Source organism: Triticum urartu, chromosome 7 (assembly GCF_003073215.2).
Source record: "Triticum urartu cultivar G1812 chromosome 7, Tu2.1, whole genome shotgun sequence".
Lineage (NCBI taxonomy): Eukaryota > Viridiplantae > Streptophyta > Magnoliopsida > Poales > Poaceae > Triticum > Triticum urartu.
The window spans coordinates 392402461-392423069 of record NC_053028.1 but is presented as its reverse complement, the minus strand read 5'-3'; positions in this window follow the sequence as shown (position 1 = coordinate 392423069).

The following is a 20609-nucleotide window of genomic DNA, read 5'->3' as shown; positions in this document are numbered from 1 at the left end:
AGCCAGCCAATCACACCAACAGAGAATGCTGGGTGTTCAAGCAGGCCGGCAAGTTGAATGCCGAAAACAAGGACAAGGGGCTGCATAGTGATGACGAGGAAGAGCCCCGACTGCCGAACACGGGAGGACAGAAGAGGTTCCCTCCACAAGTGAAGACGGTGAACATGATATACACAACCCACATTCCCAAGAGGGAACGGAAGCGTGCACTAAGGGACGTCTATACGATGGAGCCCGTCGCCCCAAAGTTCAACCCATGGTCCGCTTGTCCGATCACAGGGACCACCCCACTAGTATCCGTCATGGCGGGGCCACTGCACTGGTCCTAGACCCCATCATCGATGGATTTCACCTCACTAGAGTCCTTATGGACGACGACAACAGCCTGAACCTTCTATATCAGGATACAATGCGCAAAACGGGTATAGATCCCTCGAGGATCAAACCCACAAAAACCACCTTTAAGGGCGTCATCCCAGGTGTAGAGGCTCATTGCATGGGCTCAATCACACTGGAAGTGGTCTTCGGATCTCCGGACAACTTTCGAAGCGAGGAGTTAATCTTTGATATCGTCCCGTTCCGCAGTGGCTATCACACACTGCTCGGGCGAACCGCATTTGCAAAATTCAATGCGGTACCGCATTACGCATACCTCAAGCTCAAGATGCCAGGACCTAGGGGGGTCATAACAGTCAATGGAAACACAGAACGCTCGCTCCGCACGGAAGAGCACACTGCGTCCCTCGTAGCAGAAGCACAAAGCAGCCTTTGAAGGCAAACCACCAATTCGGCGATATAGCCCCCAAACACCGTCAAGCGAGTCCGGAGTAAACTACAACAGGATCGCTTGGCACGTTCAGAGCTCGCCTAGCAATTCGGCCCCCGTCCCATTCCCAGTCAAGCGACGAACTCCGTGCCGCGCGTACATAACTACGCACTGAAAATACCATGGGAATAGGTGGGGGCACGATCAGGGCACGTCCCACAATGCGGCTTAACCGCACTAGGGGCTGCATACCTTTATCATTTTTCTCTTTCAGGACCTTACTCTCTGGAAGCCCTTTTCGGCAGTATGATTGCCGGACAGATACGGGAAGGAACAACCAAGGAGGCAAGAATCTAAGACGTACAAGGGAACCCCCAGGTGGTCTCTAATAACAATCGATATACCCGCTTTTTACTTCCCATACGCAGCTGTCCCTTGGATTGGACATGTCAAATAGTCCTATTTCTTGCTTATTGCACTACTTTTATCAATACGCTTCGACGTATTATTTAAATAACAATGCATAGCATTAGTCTATTATTGCATTATCCATCTTTTCTTATATGTTCATTTTGACAACTTGCACCCGTACATTCTGGTACGGCCAATACGCCAGGGGCTTTTCGTTTACACCATAATACGGCGTGAGAAGTCCGAACACTTTCGACAGTGCGGCACCCCGAACTTATAGCATTATATGCATCAGCTCTGAATCATGTCTTGGGTCAATAGTTGGGTTTGCCCGGCTCTCATGTTTTGGTACCTTACGTTCCGCTATATCGGCTAAGGTAGCACTGGGAGAACTACTACGATTGTGTCCCGGTTCTTCCGAACAAGCACCCTAGTAGAGAAAGCCGAAAACTGACAGTCATGATAAGGCGAGAGTTGGTCGCTGTTCGAGAGGTCTCAAGTCCTTAAAGACTTTTTCCGCTTCGGGTGAGGAGTCGGCCTTGCCCGACTTAGGCATATATAGCGCCCCAAATTCGGCCTTCCGAATACTAGGGGCTTCGCCAAAATTTAAAATTGTAGACTTCTATGGCTAAGTGAGAGTGATAAAGCCTTATAGTCCGATTGCCTGGTTCGTTGTGCTGAACACCTCCCTCGAAGGACCCAAAAGTGGGATAAAGAGTGCTCAGGTTTATCCCGAACACCCCAGTACTAGGTACATGGGGGCAGAAGCCGACGACTGGCCAACTCTCAGATTTTATAAACGGCCGCACAGAAGGTAATATTTTAAATTCAAAAAGCGTTGCATAGTGCAAATGAACTCGTTTCAAATAAACAGGATCAATAAGCATGTTCATTCAAAAATTACATCTCTGGCACATTCATCCGCCACAAGGCGGAAACCCTTCAGGACACTGTCATAATACATTTCGGGGCAGCGATGATCCTTGCCCTCCGGCGGCCCCTCCTTCACCAGCTTCACGGCGTCCAGCTTCGCCAGTGCACCTTCGCCTGGGCAAAAGCCCTGCGCGCACCCTCGATGCAGACGGACCGCTTTATGACTTCAAGCCGTGGGCAGGCATCCACAACTCGCCTCACCAGACCGAAGTAGCTGCCGGGCAGGGGCTCGCCAGGCCACATCCGGACTATAAGACCCTTCATGTCCTGTTCGTCCGCCTTGTGAAGCTCGACCAATTGCTTCAGCTGGTCGCTCAAGGGCATTGGGTGTTCGGTCCCAGTATACTGAGACCAGAACAACTTTTCCGTCGAGCTCCCCTCGTCAGCTCGGTAAAACTCCGCGGCATCTAGTACACTGCGGGGAAGGTCTGTGAACGCTCCTGGAGAGCTCTGAACTCGGGTAAGTAAAAGGAAAGTTTCCTTCACATGCTTGCTTTGCATAATGAATGCCTTACTCGCTGCTATCTTCTTCACCGCATCAATCTCCTGAAAGGGCCTTGTGGGCTTCAGCCTTGGCGCTTTGGGTGCTTTCGAGCGCCTTCGCAAGCTCGGACTCTCACATCCTAGAGTCACGCTCCAAGGACTCGTGTTTTTTGGCGAGAGCCTCGAGCTCTTGCTGCACCTCGCCTACCCGGGCTTCTTGCTTTTCCCGCTCAATGCGCTCCTTGGCCGCTTTATCTTCGGCCTCGGACAACGCCTTCTTCAGGGTCGCCACCTCGGTCGTGGCCCCTGGCAAATTCATGATGATCATATTACTTTACAACTGAACTTCTTTTTAATGTATAGACAAGGTATTGCTTACCTTTGCTCTCCTCGAGCTGCCTCTTGATAAGGCCGAGCTCGTCCTCGAACCGCTCCAGGTCCTGCTTCAGTGCAGAGACCTCCGCAGTACGTGCAGCAGTGGCCAGCAGTGAAGCCTGCACATGCACATAGACATATTCTGATTAGACTCCCGAGTCATTATTTGATCCTCTATTCGGCCTTTCTTCGCGAACGCCAAACAGAGCATCAGGGGCTACTGTCTATGCGGTAATATTTCCTTATATTTTGATTGCTTACCTCAAAGCCTGTTAGGAGGCTGGCACAAGCTTCGGTTAGTCCGTTTTTGGATGACTGGACCTTCTCGATCACCGCACTCATGATAGTGCGGTGCTCTTCATCGATGGAAGCGCCGCGAAGCGCTTCCAGCAAGTTGTTCAGTGCCTCTGGATGGCAGAGGCCACCAGCACGGGCGGCTTGCCCCCTTAACGGGGGATCGCCTGCCGGAGTCCGGAACCATCGAAGCTTCCGACGCAGTGTTCGGCTGGGGGGCGAACTCGGAGCCCGTGGGAGTCTTGCTCCCTTTGCGCCCAGGGTCCGGAAGGTCGCCTCGAGGCGCCCCCAGGACCACCTCCCCTCGGCTCGGTGCCTTTCGAGACAACACCTCGACGTTGTCCGTAGGGCAAGGGGTGGAGGCGGTCGGAAGAGAACTGCTATTCATATTCGACGAGTCCAAAGAGCTGTCTGACGAAGATATGTCGAGATGAGCTCGGGACGGACTGCATAATCATGTTCGGCATGAGGAGAAGCAGGGCAATAAAACATACCATGAATTACTATGGTATCCGGATACTTACGACTTCGCCAGGGGCTTGACCCTGGGTAGCCACTCGTCGCCGCTGTAGGCGTCCGTCGTGGAGCAGTCCAGAAGGAGGGTCCTTCCCTTCTTGGACCCTTCGGCCTCCCTGGTTGGGGCGGCCTTCCTTTTATTGTCTCGCCCGGCTAGGGGGGGAGAACTTTTCTCTTCCTCCTCCTCGTTTTCGTGGGAGGAGTGCACGTCGGAGTCATCGGACGATGAGTCCGATATGACCTTGCGCCGAAGACCCTTTCGGGTCCCCGTGGCCTTCTTCTTGGTCTTCTTCATCGGCACCTCGTAAGGCGCCGGAGCCAGCATCTCCGTTAGGAGAGCGCCTGCAGGATCTTCAGGCAGGGGGGCTGGGCAATTGAGCTGCCCCGCTGTCTCTACCTAGTCCTGTTAATGGCATGGAAGCTTAGATCCCGCACACGATTAAACTAGGGCATATAAATATCCTATGAAATATAAAAACTTACCGGATTGGCATGGCGGTTTGCGCCGAGTCCGCGGTGCTCGATAAGGGGAGGAGGTACCTCGGCGCCCTTGAACAGCACCTTCCAGACGTCATTGTGCGTTGTGTCGAAGAGCTTTCGCAGCGTCTGGTGCTTGGCCGGGTCGAACTCCCACAGATTGAACGCCCGTCGTTGACACGGGAGGATCCGGCGGAAGAGCATGACCTGGACCACGTTGACGAGCTTGATTTTCTTGCTCATCATGTTCTGGATACAGGTCTGGAGTCCGGGCAGCTCTACCGGGGAACCCCAGGACAGACCCTTCTCTTTCCAGGAAGTGAGCCACGTGGGGATTCCGGATCGAAATTTGGGGGCCGCCACCTAGTTGGTGTCGCGCGGCTTGGTGATGTAGAACCACCCCGATTGCCACCCCTTAATGGTCTCCACATAGGAGCCTTCGAGCCAGGTGACGTTAGGCATTTTGCCCACCATGGCGCCTCCACACTCTGCTTGCTGGCCGACCACCACCTTCGGTTTGACATTGAAGGTCTTCAGCCACAGGCCGAAGTGGGGCCTGATGCGGAGGAAAGCCTCGCACACGACGATAAACGCTGAGATGTTGAGGATGAAATTGGGGGCCAGATCATGAAAATCCAGCCCGTAGTAGAACATGAGCCCGCGGACAAACGGGTGGAGGGGAAATCCCAGTCCGCGGACAAAGTGGGTAAGGAAAATTACCCTTTCATGGGGTTCGGGCGTAGGGATGATTTGATGCGCATCTGGCAGCCGGTGCGCGATATCCGCGGCCAGATATCCGGCTTCCCGTAGCTTTGTGATGTTCTCCTCCGTGATGGAGGAGACCATCCACTTGCCTCCTGCTCCGGACATGCTTGGAGTGGTTTGAGGAGAAGGACACAAACTTGGGCGCTGGAGCTTGAGTGTGCGAGAATGGATAAGCGAGGAGGAAGAAGGCGTGGGTAAAAAAGGTGAATCTTTGTCCCTTTATAAGGGCGGAAGAGGCGATATGCCTCCCTACTTGCCTGGTAAAATCGCTTATTTTCCAAGCGTCGTAATTGATGGCGCGGTTGGGTTACCCACGTCCGTATTGATGAGAATCCCATAATAAGGGGGACACGATCTCTGCCTTGACAAGTGATATGTCTCCAACGTATCTATAATTTTTGTTTGCTCCATGCTATATTATGTACTGTTTTGGATGTTTATGGGCTTTATTATACACTTTTATATCATTTTTGGGACTAACCTATTAACCCAGAGCCCAGTGCCAGTTTCTGTTTTTACCTTGTTTTAGAATATCGCAGAAAAGGAGAACCAAACTGAGTCCAATTGACCTGAAACTTCATGGAACTTATTTTTGGATCATAAGAAGACCAGAAGACTTGGAGTGCACGTCAGGGGATCTACGAGGAAGCCACGAGGCAGGGGGCACGCCCACCCCCTGGGCGCGCCCTCCACCCTCGTGGGCTCCTCGTGGACCCCCTGACGTACTTCTTCCGCCTATATATCTTCATATACCCTAAAATGATCAGGGAGCACAATAGATCGAGAGTTCCGCCGCCAGAAGCCTCCGTAGCCACTGAAAACCAACCTAGACCCGTTCCGGCACCCTGCCAGAGGGGGAATTGTAACACCCCGGTAGTTAAGCTACAGTAACCACACACTAATGGTGCCACGCCATCGCAATTAATTTTCTGAAACCTCACTTTGATCCAAACCGAATTCAAATTTAAAATTTAAAATAAAGTCAAATTATTATTTCTTCAAACAAAAAAACTAAAAATATTCATATTATTCTAAAACGTCCGCTGACCAGTATCATGTAGAATCCAACATCATTTGGCTGACAGATAAATCCCTAGGAAATAATAAGTGGTCCAAAAACAACAAAAATAACATTTTCAAAATAAACAAATGGTTATATATTTCCAAATACCCCCAAACTTTGGGTACTTTTTCAAAGTGTTGCAGTTGATTTTTGTGCCAACTTCCATGTTCACCAAAAATCATTTGATACTAAAAGAAAATAGTAAGTGATGCTAGAAAAATAAGACAGAAAAAGAAGGCGGAAGAAGAATGCACTATACAACTGGCCCATTTAGTAATAGAAGGAGATCCAGCCCAACAGGAGAGTTATCCCCAACGTTCAGCTACAGAGACGCAGGGTGTGCGTGGAGGGCATCCATGGTTCTTAGGCCATGCGTCGGCTATCCCCACCCCCCTTTTGGGATTAAAATGACGCCGTGCCCCCTCCCCGAACCCTAGCTTCTTCTCCCTCCTTCCCCCGTGCCGTTTCCTCTCCCCTCTCCCTCTCGCACGAGCCGCCCGAGCTCGGCCGTCACCGCGTCATCGTCTACGTGCACCAGAGCCTCCCCACGCCATGGGAGGGTGACGGGGAGAACCGCCAGGCCACGCTGTGCGTCACCACCGGACGGATCTGATGCCCGACTGCCTCAACTCGTCGCCTTCGCCATCGTCTCCGCCCACGGCCGCCGCACGTCATCGCCGACTGCCGCTTCTCCGGTCCACCCCGCGTCCCTCCGAGCTCGCCCCTGCGCTCCGCTGTGAGCCTCTCGTCGATTTCCCTCTCTCCCCTTCCTCGAATCCCCGCGTGTAGCTGCTCGACCGCGCGCCTGTCCGCGCCCGCCGCGTTCCCCTGCTCCGGTCGCCACCCCCGTCGTGCGTCGCCGCACCCGCGCCGCCCTGGCCTTCCCGGCCCGCTCTCCGCGCTAGGCCGCGCCCTGCACAGCGTGCGCGCCCGCGCCCCATGCTCGCATGTGGCCGCGCCCCGCTCGCCCCTACTGCGTTCGTTGCTGGGCGCTACTCTGTTGCTGCTATCGGCTGCCGCTGCACCGCTAGCTAGTGTTGCTGCTTTGCTAAACTGCTGCTTGCCGCGTACTGCTACTGCGCTACTCCTGCTACTTCTGCTCGCGAGCCACTACTCCTCCTCGTTACTATTGCTACTAGCTGCTGCTCAATTGCCGTTGACTGCTGCTGCTACTGAACATGGCGATGGCCTTGGCTGAATGTGTTGTATGCGTGTGTGCATGTGGCCGGTTGGGCCACTGTCCAATACGGCCAGCCCTTGTTTAATTAGACTAGATTAGTTAGTGCTAACTTAGTTTAATACAGTAGAAAATAACATGTGAGCTGCCCCTGTTGATTGTCTCAAATTAATTGACTCAATAAAATAGAGTCCATGACAACTGGGCCCCCACTAGCACTGTTCATGAGTTGACCAGTCAAGTATTGACTGGGTCAACTCAGACCCTGGCCCCACCTGTAATCCTCTAGGTCTAGCTGTCCCTGGGTACAGAAAGTATTTGTTGCATTTTTTTCGAATTAAAATAAATCTAGAAATTGTTTTAAACTTCGGAAATTCATAGAAAATAAAACGTACCTTGGATCGAAAAACTTTATATATGAAAGTTGCTCAGAACGACGAGACGAATCCGGATACGCAGCCCGTTCGTCCGTCACGCATCCCTAGCATAGCAAACACGCAACTTTTCCCCTCCGGTTCATCTGTCCGAAAACACGAAACACCGGGAATACTTTCCCGGATGTTTCCCCCCTTCACCGGTATCACCTCATACTGCGTTAGGTCACCCATAGCACCGCGCATTGCATGTTATACTTTGTGTTGCTTTGTTTGCTCTGTTATTTATTGTGTTCCCCCTCCGTTACTTCTTTCCAGTAGACCCCGAGACCGCTGCCGGTACCCCCGATTGACTACGGTGTTGACGACCCCTCCTTGCCAGAGCAACCAGGCAAGCCCCCCTTTGATCACCAGATATCGCCTACTCTTCTCTATAGTGCTTGCATTAGAGTAGTGTAGCATGTTACTGCTTTCCGTTAATCCTATTCTGATGCATAGCCTGTCACTGTTGCTACAGTTGTCACCCTTATCTGCTATCCTACTGCTTAGCATAGGATGCTAGTGTTCCATCAGTGGCCCTACACTCTTGTCCGTCTGCCATGCTATACTACTGGGCCGTGATCACTCGGGAGGTGATCACGGGCATATGCTATATACTTTATACTGTTACATTACTCATGATACTGTTCGGAGATGGGGGCTGAAGGGGCAGGTGGCTCCATCCCGGTAGAGGTGGGCCTGGGTTCCCGACGGGCCCCGACTGTTACTTTGTGGCGGAGCGACAAGGCAGGTTGAGACCACCTAGGAGAGAGGTGGGCCTGGCCCTGGTCGGCGTCCGTGGATACTTAACACGCTTAACGAGATCTTGGTATTTGATCTGAGTCTGGCCACTGGCCTATACGCACTAACCATCTACGCGGGGACAGTTATGGGCACTCGACGTCGTGGTATCAGCCGAAGCCTTCGTGACGTCAGCGACTGAGCGGTGCGCGCCGGGTTGGACTGGAACGCCTACTCTTGTATAAGGGAGGCTAGGTATGCTCACCGGTCGCGTACGCAACGTGCAGGTGTGCAATGGGCGATGGGCCCAGACCCCTGCGCCATAGGATTTAGACCGGCGTGCTGACCTCTCTGTTGTGCCTTGGTAGGGCTGCGACGTGTTGATCTTCCGAGGCCGGGCATGACCCAGGAAAGTGTGTCCGGCCAAATGGGATCGAGCGTGTTGGGAAATGTGGTGCACCCCTGCAGGGAAGTTAATCTATTCGAATAGCCGTGATCTTCGGTAACAAGACGACTTGGAGTTGTACCTTGACCTTTTGACAACTAGAACCGGATACTTAATAAAACACACCCTTCCAAGTGCCAGATACAACCGGTGATCGCTCTCTCACAAGGCGACGAGGGGAGGATCATCGGTTAGGGTTATGCTACACGATGCTACTTGGTGAACTTATCATCTACTCTCTTCTCCTGTTGCAAGGTGGAGGTTACCAGAAGCGTAGTCTTCGATAGAACTAGCTATCCCCCTCTTATTCCGGCATTCTGCAGTTCAGTCCACATATGATACCCTTATTCCCTTTTGATACCAATGCATACATATGTAGTGTAGCTCCTTGCTTGCGAGTACTTTGGATGAGTACTCACGGTTGCTTTGCTCCCCCTTTTCCCCCCTTCCTATACCCGATTGCTGCGACCAGACGATGGAGTTCAGGAGCCAGATGCCACTGTCGATGACGACTACTATTACTCGGGAGGTGCCTACTACTACGTGCAGCTCGCTGACGACGACCAGGAGTAGTTTAGGAGGATCCCAGGCAGGAGGCCTGCGCCTCTTTCGATCTGTATCCCAGTTTGTGCTAGCCTTCTTAAGGCAAACTTGTTTAACTTATGTCTATACTCAGATATTGTTGCTTCCGCTGACTCGTCTATGATCGAGCTCTTGTATTCGAGCCTTCGAGGCCCCTGGCTTGTAATATGATGCTTGTATGACTTATTTTATTTGTAGAGTTGTGTTGTGATATCTTCCCGTGAGTCCTTGATCTTGATTGTACATGTTTGCGTGTATGATTAGTGTACGGTCAAATCGGGGGCGTCACAGGAATCCTTCTCCGGTGGCCATCTTCATCATCCCGGTGCTCTCCATGACGAGGAGGGAGTAGTTCTCCCTCGGGGCTGAGGGTATGTACCAGTAGCTATGTGTTTGATCTCTCTCTCTCTCTCTCTCGTGTTCTTGAGGTGATACGATCTTGATGTATCGCGGGCTTTGCTATTATATTTGGATCCTATGATGTTTCTCTCCCTTTACTCTCTTGTAATGGATTGAGTTTCCCCTTTGAAGTTATCTTATCGGATTGAGTCTTTAAAGATTTGAGAACACTTGATATATGTCTTGCGGTGCGTATCTGTGGTGACAATGGGATATCACGTGATTCACTTGATGTATGTTTTGGTGATCAACTTGTGGGTTCCGCCCATGAACCTATGCATAGGGGTTGGCACACGTTTTCGTCGTGATTCTCCGGTAGAAACTTTGGGGCACTCTTTGAGGTTCTATGTGTTGGTTGAATAGATGAATCTAAGATTGTGTGATGCATATCGTATAATCATACCCACGAATACTTGAGGTGACATTGGAGTATCTAGGTGACATTAGGGTTTTGGTTGATTTGTGTCTTAAGGTGTTATTCTAGTACGAACTCTAGGGCTGTTTGTGACACTTATAGGAATAGCCCAACGGATTAAATAATAACTTTGAGGTGGTTTCGTACCCTACCATAATCTCTTCGTTCGTTCTCCGCTATTAGTGACTTTGGAGTGACTCTTTGTTGCATGTTGAGGGATAGTTATGTGATCCGATTATGTTATTATTGTTGAGAGGACTTGCACTAGTGAAAGTATGAACCCTAGGCCTTGTTCCAACGCATTGCAATACCGTTTGTGTTCACTTTTATCATTAGTTACCTTGCTGTTTTTATATTTTCAGATTACAAAAACCTTTATCTACTATCCATATACCACTTGTATCACCATCTCTTCGCCAAACTAGTGCACCTATACAATTTACCATTGTATTGGGTGTGTTGGGGACACAAGAGACTCTTTGTTATTTGGTTGCAGGGTTGCTTGAGAGAGACCGTCTTCATCCTACGCCTCCTATGGATTGATAAACCTTAGGTCATCCACTTGAGGGAAATTGCTACTGTCCTACAAACCTCTGCACTTGCAGACCCAACAACGTCTACAAGAAGAAGGTTGTGTAGTAGACATCAACAAGACGTGTCAAGAAAACCGCCTCGCGATATGTGCGGTGCTGGTTGAGAAAAACGGTTTGAATAATGACCAGGCCATGACATGATGTCGTGTTGTCAAAACGTGTCAGCAGATTAGATTTGTGGAAATATCATTCTCTTTACGGTGGTATGTGGAACTTGTTTTGCAGAGCCGGACACTATCTTTGTGTTCAATATGTTCTATGGAGTATTCGGAGGAGGAACCCGCCTTGCAATGCCGAAGACAAATCTGTGCGCCGGACTCATCGTCATTGAAGCCTGGTTCAGGGGCTACTAAGGGAGTCCTGAATTAGGGGGTCTCCGGACAGCCGGGCTGTTGGACTATGAAGATACAAGATTGAAGACTTCGTCGCGTGTCCGGATGGGACTCTCTTTGGCGTGGAAGGCACGCTTGGCAATACGGATATGTAGATCTCCTCCCTTGTAACCGACTTTGTGTAACCCTAGCCCCCTCCAGTGTCTATATAAACCAGAGGGTTTAATCCGTAGGACAACATACAATCATACCATAGGCTAGCTTCTAGGGTTTAGCCTCTACGATCTCGTGGTAGATCAACTCTTGTAATACTCATACCATCAAGATCAATCAAGCAGGACGTAGGGTTTTACCTCCATCGAGAGGGCCCGAACCTGGGTAAACATCGTGTCCCCTGCCTCCTGTTACCATCCACCTTAGACGCACAGTTCGGGACCCCCTGCCCGAGATCCACCGGTTTTGACACCGACAAGGGCCAAACCAAATTGAACAAGCGTCATGCTAAATGAAGTGAATTTATCGAGTCTTTTCCTTATGTCATCAAGTACATTAAAGGTAAAGAAAACATTGTGGCGGATGCCCTTTCTCGCATATGCATGCTTGTTACTCAACTTGATTTGGATGTCATTGGCTTTGAGCATATAAAAGACTTGTATGAGCATGATCCTACCTTTGCTACTCCTTATGCCAAGTGTTTGATGCATACCTCTTGGGAACGCTATTACATCAAAGATGGATATCTTATGAGAGCTAACAAACTTTGCATCCCCGAGTCTTCTCTTCGTTTTTTGCTTTTGCAGGAATCTTATGGAGGATGCTTGATGGGACATTTTGGACGAGACAAGACGTTCGCCACGCTCTCGAAGAACTACTTTTGGCCCAAGATGTTTCGCGACGTCAACCGCTTCACCAACCGATGCTCTACATGTCGCAAAGCTAAGTCCAAAGCTCAATCTTATGGCCTTTATATGCCTCTACCCATTCCATATCAACCATGGGAAGACATTAGCATGGACTTTGTACTTGGTTTTTCTAGGACTCGAAATGTGAAGGACTAGCGAAAGTATGAACCCTAGGCCTTATTTCCTAGCATTGCAATACCGTTTACGCTCACTTTTATCATTAGTTACCTTGCTGTTTTTATATTTTCAGATTACAAAAACCTTTATCTACTATCCATATTGCACTTGTATCACCATCTCTTCGCCGAACTAGTGCACCTATACAATTTACCATTGTATTGGGTGTGTTGGGGACACAAGAGACTCTTTGTTATTTGATTGCAGGGTTGCTTGAGAGAGACCATATTCATCCTACGCCTCCTACGGATTGATAAACTTTAGGTCATCCACTTGAGGGAAATTTGCTACTGTCCTACAAACCTCTGCACTTGGAGGCCCAACAACGTCTACAAGAAGAAGGTTGTGTAGTAGACATCAAGCTCTTATCTGACGCCATTGCTGTGGAGGTGAGTGCTTGAAGGTATATCTTTAGATCTTGCAATCAAGTCTTTTAGTTTCTTGTTTTATCACTAGTTTAGTTTATAAAAGAAAATTATAAAAAAATGGAATTGAGTTTGTCTCATACGCTTCATCTTTTTAATATCTTTCGTGAGTATGATGGAAAGGAAAATTGTGCCAAAGTGTTAGAAGAAGAATGCATTAAAATATTTGGCACTAAATATTTGAATGATGAGCATGATTGCAATGTTGTTAGTATGAACTCCTTGAATATCCATGGCACTAATGATGATTGCACTAGTTATGATGAAAATGTCTCCTATAAACATGTCAATTTTTGTGGAGTGCATTGGGTTTGCAAGTACACACCAAATAGGGAAGATAGATATTGCGAGAGGCATAAGCACTTAGAAACTAAATTGTTGCAAGAAAGGCTAGATGATTGTGCTGAAAATTTAATTTTTCTTTGCCGTACTTGTGGACTTTGCAATGAAAATGGTCATTTAGCTATCCGATGCAAATTGTTTCATGATCTAATCGTGTCCAAAAATTGTGATGAGTTGATTTCCCTTGCACATTATAATGAACTTAGCTTGCTTATGGGTTGCGAAGAAATGAAACATATAACTGGGCATCTTCCAGAATTTGCCCGTTATAAACTTCTTGGTTTTGATCTAGAGGAAATTTATATGTATTGTGCGGTGAATTGCATTGTAAATCCTTATATTGCCAATTACATAAAGAAAAGAAAGCAAATAGAAGATGAAGAGAACACTAATGAAAGGGAAGAGACTTTCCAATATTCTCATATTATTTCTTATGATGAATCAGGTAACGAGGAGGAGCCTCCTATTCAACCAATCTCATTAATAAGGAGCTCCAAAAAGAGGATTGAACCCACACATGATGTGGTGAAGAAGAAGAAAAGAAAAAGGAAGAGAGGTAAAAAGATATCTCTCCCAAATAATGCTGCTCCTATTACTATTGTGCCTCATGAAAATATAATTGTGGAAGATAATGATACTTCTTATGATCTTGAAAATCTTTTTGGCACTTGCTTGGAAGAATATGATAATTGATATACTATTGGTGCTATCCATACTATTAATGATGAGAGTGATTATGCTTATGATATGAAAAGGCCCAAGCTTGGGGATGCTATGTTTGATGAAGATGATGTTTTTGAGAATATATTTGCTGTAATTAATGTTTGTCCCAAGCTTGGGGATGCTACATTTAATGAAGATGATATTTTTAGTCTCCCAAGTTTTGATATGCAAATTTATAATGATGATAGCATGCCTCCTACCTATGATGATTATTGTGATGATACTTATGCTATAAAAAGTAGTGATTATATTTATAAAACTTGTTATGATTATGGTTACCCCTTTTCTGAACATTACTCTTTTAATGTGGAGACAATTTACAGTATTCGAGTTTCTTATGATACTCCCACTATTTCGAATGAGAAGAATTTTGCTTATGTGGAGAGTAGTAATTTTTCTATGCTTGTAGATCATGAAAAGAATGCTTTAGGTACTGGTTATATTGTTGAATTCATTCATGATGTTACTAAAAATTATTATGAGGGAGGAATATATGCATGTAGGAATTGCAATAATATCAAGTTTCCTTTCTATGTGCTTAAAATTTTGAAGTTATACTTGTTTTACCTTCCTATGCAAGTTGATTCTTGTTCCCACAAGTTGTTTGCTCACAAAATCCCTATGCATAGGAAGTGGGTTATAATTAAATATGCTAGTCATATTCTTCATGATGCTCTCTTTATATTTCAATTCTTATCTTTTATGTGAGCATCATTGAAATCATCATGCCTAGCTAGGGACGTTAAACGATAGCGTTTGTTGCGAGGCAACCCAATTTTATTTTTGTTCCTTGCTTTTTGCTCCTGTTTAGTAATAAATAACTCATCTAGCCTCTGTTTAGATGTGGTTTTATGTTTTAACTAGTGCTTGTGTCAAGTAGAACCTTTGGGAAGACTTGGGTGAAGTCTTTATGATCATGCTGTAAAAAACAGAAACTTTAGCGCTCACGAGAATTGCTGCCATTTTTATTTGGAGAGTGATATTTAGTTAATTCTTTTTGAAGATGATTAATATATAAATTCCTCAGGTCCAGCAATTTATTTTAGAATTTTATGAGTTCCAGAAGTATATGTTTGATCTAGATTACTACAGACTATTCTATTTTTGACAGATTCTGTTTTCGATGTGTTGTCTGCTTATTTTGATGAATCTATGAGTAGTATCGGAGGGTATGAACCATAGATAAGTTGGAATACAGTATGTTTAACACCAATATAAATAAAGAATGAGTTCATTACAGTACCTTGAAGTGGTGTTTTGTTTTCTTTCGCTAACGGAGCTCACGAGTTTTCTGTTAAGTTTTGTGTTGTGAAGTTTTCAAGTTTTGGATAAAGATTCGATGGACTATGGAATAAGGAGTGGCAAGAACCTAAGCTTGGGGATGCCCAAGGCACCCCAAGGTAATATTCAAGGACAACCAAGAGCCTAATCTTGGGGATACCCCGGAAGGCACCCCCTCTTTCGTCTACTTCCATCGGTAACTTTACTTGGAGCTATATTTTTATTTACCACATGATATGTGTTTTGCTTGGAGCGTCATTTTATTTTATTTTGTTTTGCTTGCTGTTTGAATAAAATATCAAGATCTGAAATTCTTAAATGTTAGAGAGTCTTCACATAGTTGCATAATTATTCGACTACTCATTGATCTTCACTTATATCTTTCGGAGTAGTTTTAAAGGAAATATGCCCTAGAGGCAATAATAAAGTTATTATTTATTTCCTTATGTCATGATAAATGTTTATTATTCATGCTAGAATTGTATTAACCGGAAACATAATACTTGTGTGAATACATAGACAAACTAAACGTCACTAGTATGCCTCTACTTGACTAGCTCATTGATCGAAGATGGTTATGTTTCCTAACCATAGACATGTGTTGTCATTTGATTAACGGGATCACATCATTAGGAGAATGATGTGATTGACATGACCCATTTCGTTAGCTTAGCACCCGATCGTTTAGTATGTTGCTATTGCTTTCTTCATGACTTATACATGTTCCTATGACTATGAGATTATGCAACTCCCGTTTGCCGGAGGAACACTTTGTGTGCTACCAAACGTCGCAACGTAACTGGGTGATTATAAAGGAGCTCTACAAGTGTCTCCAAAGGTAAATGTTGGGTTGGCGTATTTCGAGATTAGGATTTGTCACTCCGATTGTCGGAGAGGTATCTCTGGGCCCTCTCGGTAATGCACATCACATAAGCCTTGCAAGCATTGCAACTAATGAGTTAGTTGCGAGATGATGTATTACGAAACGAGTAAAGAGACTTGCCTGTAACGAGATTGAACTAGGTATTGAGATACCAACGATTGAATCTCGGGCAAGTAACATACCAATGACAAAGGGAACAACGTATGTTGTTATGCTGTCTGACCGATAAAGATCTTCGTAGAATATGCAGGAGCCAATATGAGCATCCAGGTTCCGCTATTGGTTATTGACCGGAGACATGTCTCGGTCATGTCTACATTGTTCTCGAACCCGTAGGGTCCACACGCTTAAGGTTTCGATGATAGTTATATTATGAGTTTATGAGTTTTGATGTACCGAAGTTAGTTCAGAGTCCCGGATGTGATCACGGACATAACGAGGAGTCTCGAAATGGTCGAGACATAAAGATTGATATATTGGACGGCTATATTCGGACACCGGAAGTGTTTCGGGTGATTTCGGAGAAAACCGGAGTGCCGGAGGGTTACCGGAACCCCCCCGGGAGAAGTAATGGGCCATATGGGCCTTAGTGGAGAAAGAGAAGGGCAGCCAGGGTGGGCCGCCCGCCTCCTCCCCCTGGTCCGAATTGGACTAGGAGAGGGGGGGCGGCGCCCCCCTTTCCTTCTCCCTCCCCACTTCCTTCCCCCTCCTAGTAGGAGTCCTACTCCTACTAGGAGGAGGACTCCTCCTTAGCGCGCCTATAGGGACGGCCGGCCTCCTCCCCTTGCTCCTTTATATACGGGGGCAGGGGGCACCCCTAGACACACAAGTTGATCCACGTGATCGTTTTCTTAGCCGTGTGCGGTGCCCCTTCCACCATAATCCTCGATAATATTATAGCGGTGCTTAGGCGAAGCCCTGCGACGGTAGAACATCAAGATCGTCACCACGCCGTCGTGCTGACGGAACTCTTCCCCGACACTTTGCTGGATTGGAGTCCGGGGATCGTCATCGAGCTGAACGTGTGCTAGAACTCGGAGGTGCCGTAGTTTCGATGTTTGATCGGTCCGGCCGTGAAGACATACGACTACATCAACCGCGTTGTGCCAACGCTTCCGCTGTCGGTCTACAAGGGTATGTAGACAACACTCTCCCCTCTCGTTGCTATGCATCACCATGATCTTGCGTGTGCGTAGGAATTTTTTTTAAATTACTACGTTCCCCAACAGTGGTATCATAGCCTAGGTTTTATGTGTTGATATTATATGCATGAGTAGAACACAAGTGAGTTATGGGCGATATAAGTCATACTGCTTACCAGCATGTCATACTTTGGTTCGGCGGTATTGTTGGACGAAGCGGCCCGGACCGACATTACGCGTACGCTTACGTGAGACCGGTTCTCCCGACGTGCTTTGCACAAAGGTGGCTAGCGGGTGTCAGTTTCTCCAACTTTAGTTGAACCGAGTGTGGCTACGCCCGGTCCTTGCGAAGGTTAAAACAACACCAACTTGACAAACTATCGTTGTGGTTTTGATGTGTAGGTAAGATTGGTTCTTGCTTAAGCCCGTAGCAGCCACGTAAAACTTGCAACAACAAAGTAGAGGACGTCTAACTTGTTTTTGCAGGGCATGTTGTGATGTGATATGGTCAAGACATGATGCTAAATTTTATTGTATGAGATGATCATGTTTTGTAACCAAGTTATCGGCAACTGGCAGGAGCCATATGGTTGTCGCTTTATTGTATGCAATGCAATTGCACTATAATGCTTTACTTTATCACTAAGCGGTAGCGATAGTCGTGGAAGCATAAGATTGGCAAGACGACAACGATGCTACGATGGTGATCAAGGTATCGCGCCGGTGACGATGGTGATCATGACGGTGTTTCGAAGATGGAGATCACAAGCACAAGATGATGATGGCCATATCATATCACTTATATTGATTGCATGTGATGTTTATCTTTTATGCATCTTATCTTGCTTTGTTTGACGGTAGCATTTTAAGATGATCTCTCACTAATTATCAAGAAGTGTTCTCCCTGAGTATGCACCATTGCGAAAGTTCTTCGTGCTGAGACATCACGTGATGATCGGGTGTGATAGGCTCTACGTTCAAATACAACGGGTGCAAAACAGTTGCACACGCGGAATACTCAGATTATACTTGACGAGCCAAGCATATACAGATATGGCCTCGGAACACGAAGACCGAAAGGTCGAGCGTGAATCATATAGAAGATATGATCAACATAGTGATGTTCACCAATGAAACTACTCCATCTCACGTGATGATCGGACATGGTTTAGTTGATTTGGATCACGTAATCACTTAGAGGATTAGAGGGATGTCTATCTAAGTGGGAGTTCTTTAGTAATATGATTAATTGAACTTAAATTTATCATGAACTTAGTCCTGGTAGTATTTTGCAAATCATGTTGTAGATCAATAGCTCGCGTTGTTTCTTCCCTGTGTTTATTTTGATATGTTCCTAGAGAAAATTGTGTTGAAAGATGTTAGTAGCAAAGATGCGGATTGGATCCGTGATCTGAGGTTTATCCTCATTGCTGCACAGAAGAATTATGTCCTTGATGCACCGCTAGGTGACAGACCTATTGCAGGAGCAGATGCAGACGTTATGAACGTTTGGCTAGCTCAATATGATGACTACTTGATAGTTTAGTGCAACATGCTTAACGGCTTAGAATCGGGACTTCAAAGACGTTTTGAACGTCATGGACCATATGAGATGTTCCAGGAGTTGAAGTTAATATTTCAAGCAAATACCCGAGTTGAGAGATATGAAGTCTCCAACAATTTCTATAGCTAAAAGATGGAGGAGAATCGCTCAACTAGTGAGCATGTGCTCAGATTGTCTGGGTACTACAATCGCTTGAATCAAGTGGGAGTTAATCTTCCAGATAAAATAGTGATTGACAGAATTCTCTAGTCACCATCACCAAGTTAGTAGAACTTCATGATGAACTATGATATGCAAGGGATAATGGAAACGATTCCCAAGCTCTTCGTAATGCTGAAATTGACGAAGGTAGAAATCGAGAAAAACATCAAGTGTTGATGGTAGACAAGACCACTAGTTTAAAGAAAAGGGCAAGGGGAAAAAGGGGAACTTCAAGAAGAACAGCAAGCAAGTTGCTGCTCAAGTGAAGAAGCCCAAGTCTGGTCCTAAGCCTGAGACTAAGTGCTTCTACTGCAAAGGGACTGGTCACTGGAAGCGGAACTACCCCAAGTGATTGGCGGATAAGAAGGATGGCAAAGTGAACATAAGTATATTTGATATACATGTTATTGATGTGTACTTTACTAGTGTTTATAGCAACCCCTCAGTATTTGATACTAGTTCAATTGCTAAGATTAGTAACTCGAAATGGGAGTTGCAGAATAAACAGAAACTAGTTAAGGGTGAAGCGATGATGTGTGTTGAAAGTGGTTCCAAGATTGATATGATCATCATCGCACACTCCCTGTACTTTCGGGATTAGTGTTGAACCTAAATAAGTGTTATTTGGTGTTTGCGTTGAGCATGAATATGATTTGATCATGTTTATTGTAATACGGTTATTCATTTAAGTAAGAGAATAAATTGTTGTTCTATTTACATGAATAAAACCTTATATGGTTACACACCCAATGAAAATAGTTCATTGGATCTCGATCGTAGTGATACACATATTCATAATATTGAAACCAAAAGATGCGAAGTTAATAATGATAGTGCAACTTATTTGTGGCACTGCCATTTAGGTCATATTGGTGTAAAGCGCATGAAGAAACTCCATGCTGATGGGATTTTGGAATCACTTGATTATGAATCAGTTGATGCTTGCGAACCATGCCTCATGGGCAAGATGACTAAAACGCCGTTCTCCGGAACAATGGAGCGAGCAACTGACTTATTGGAAATAATACATACTGATGTATGCAATCCGATGAGTGTTGAGGCTCGTAGTAGGTATCATTATTTTCTGATCTTCACAGATGATTTGAGCAGATATGAGTATATCTACTTGATGAAACACAAGTCTGAAACATTTGAAAAGTTCAAAGAATTTCAGAGTGAAGTGGAGAATCATTGTAACAAAAATAAAAGTTTCTACGATATGATCGCAGAAGTAAAATATTTGAGTTACGAGTTTGGCCTTCAGTTAAAAACAATGTGAAATAGTTTCACTACTCACGCCACCTGGAACACCACAGTGTAATGGTGTGTCCGAACGTTATAACCGTACTTTATTAGATATGGTGCGATCTATGATGTCTCTTACCGATCTACCACTATCGTTTTCGGGTTATGCATTAGAGACAGCTGCATTCACTTTAAATAGGGCACCATCTAAATCTGTTGAGACGACACCGTATGAACCATGGTTTGGCAAGAAACCTAAGCTGTCGTTTCTTAAAGTTTGGGGTTGCAATGCTTATGTGAAAAAAATTTCAACCTGATAAGCTCAAACCCAAATCGAAGAAGTGCGTCTTCATAGGATACCCAAAAGAAAATGTTGGGTACACCTTCTATCACAGATCCGAAGGCAAGATATTCGTTGTTTTGAATGGATCCTTTCTAGAGAAGGAGTTTCTCTCAAAAGAAGTGAGTGGGAGGAAAGTAGAACTTGATGAGGTAACTGTACATGCTCCCTTATTGGAAAGTAGTTCATCACAGAAATGTGTTC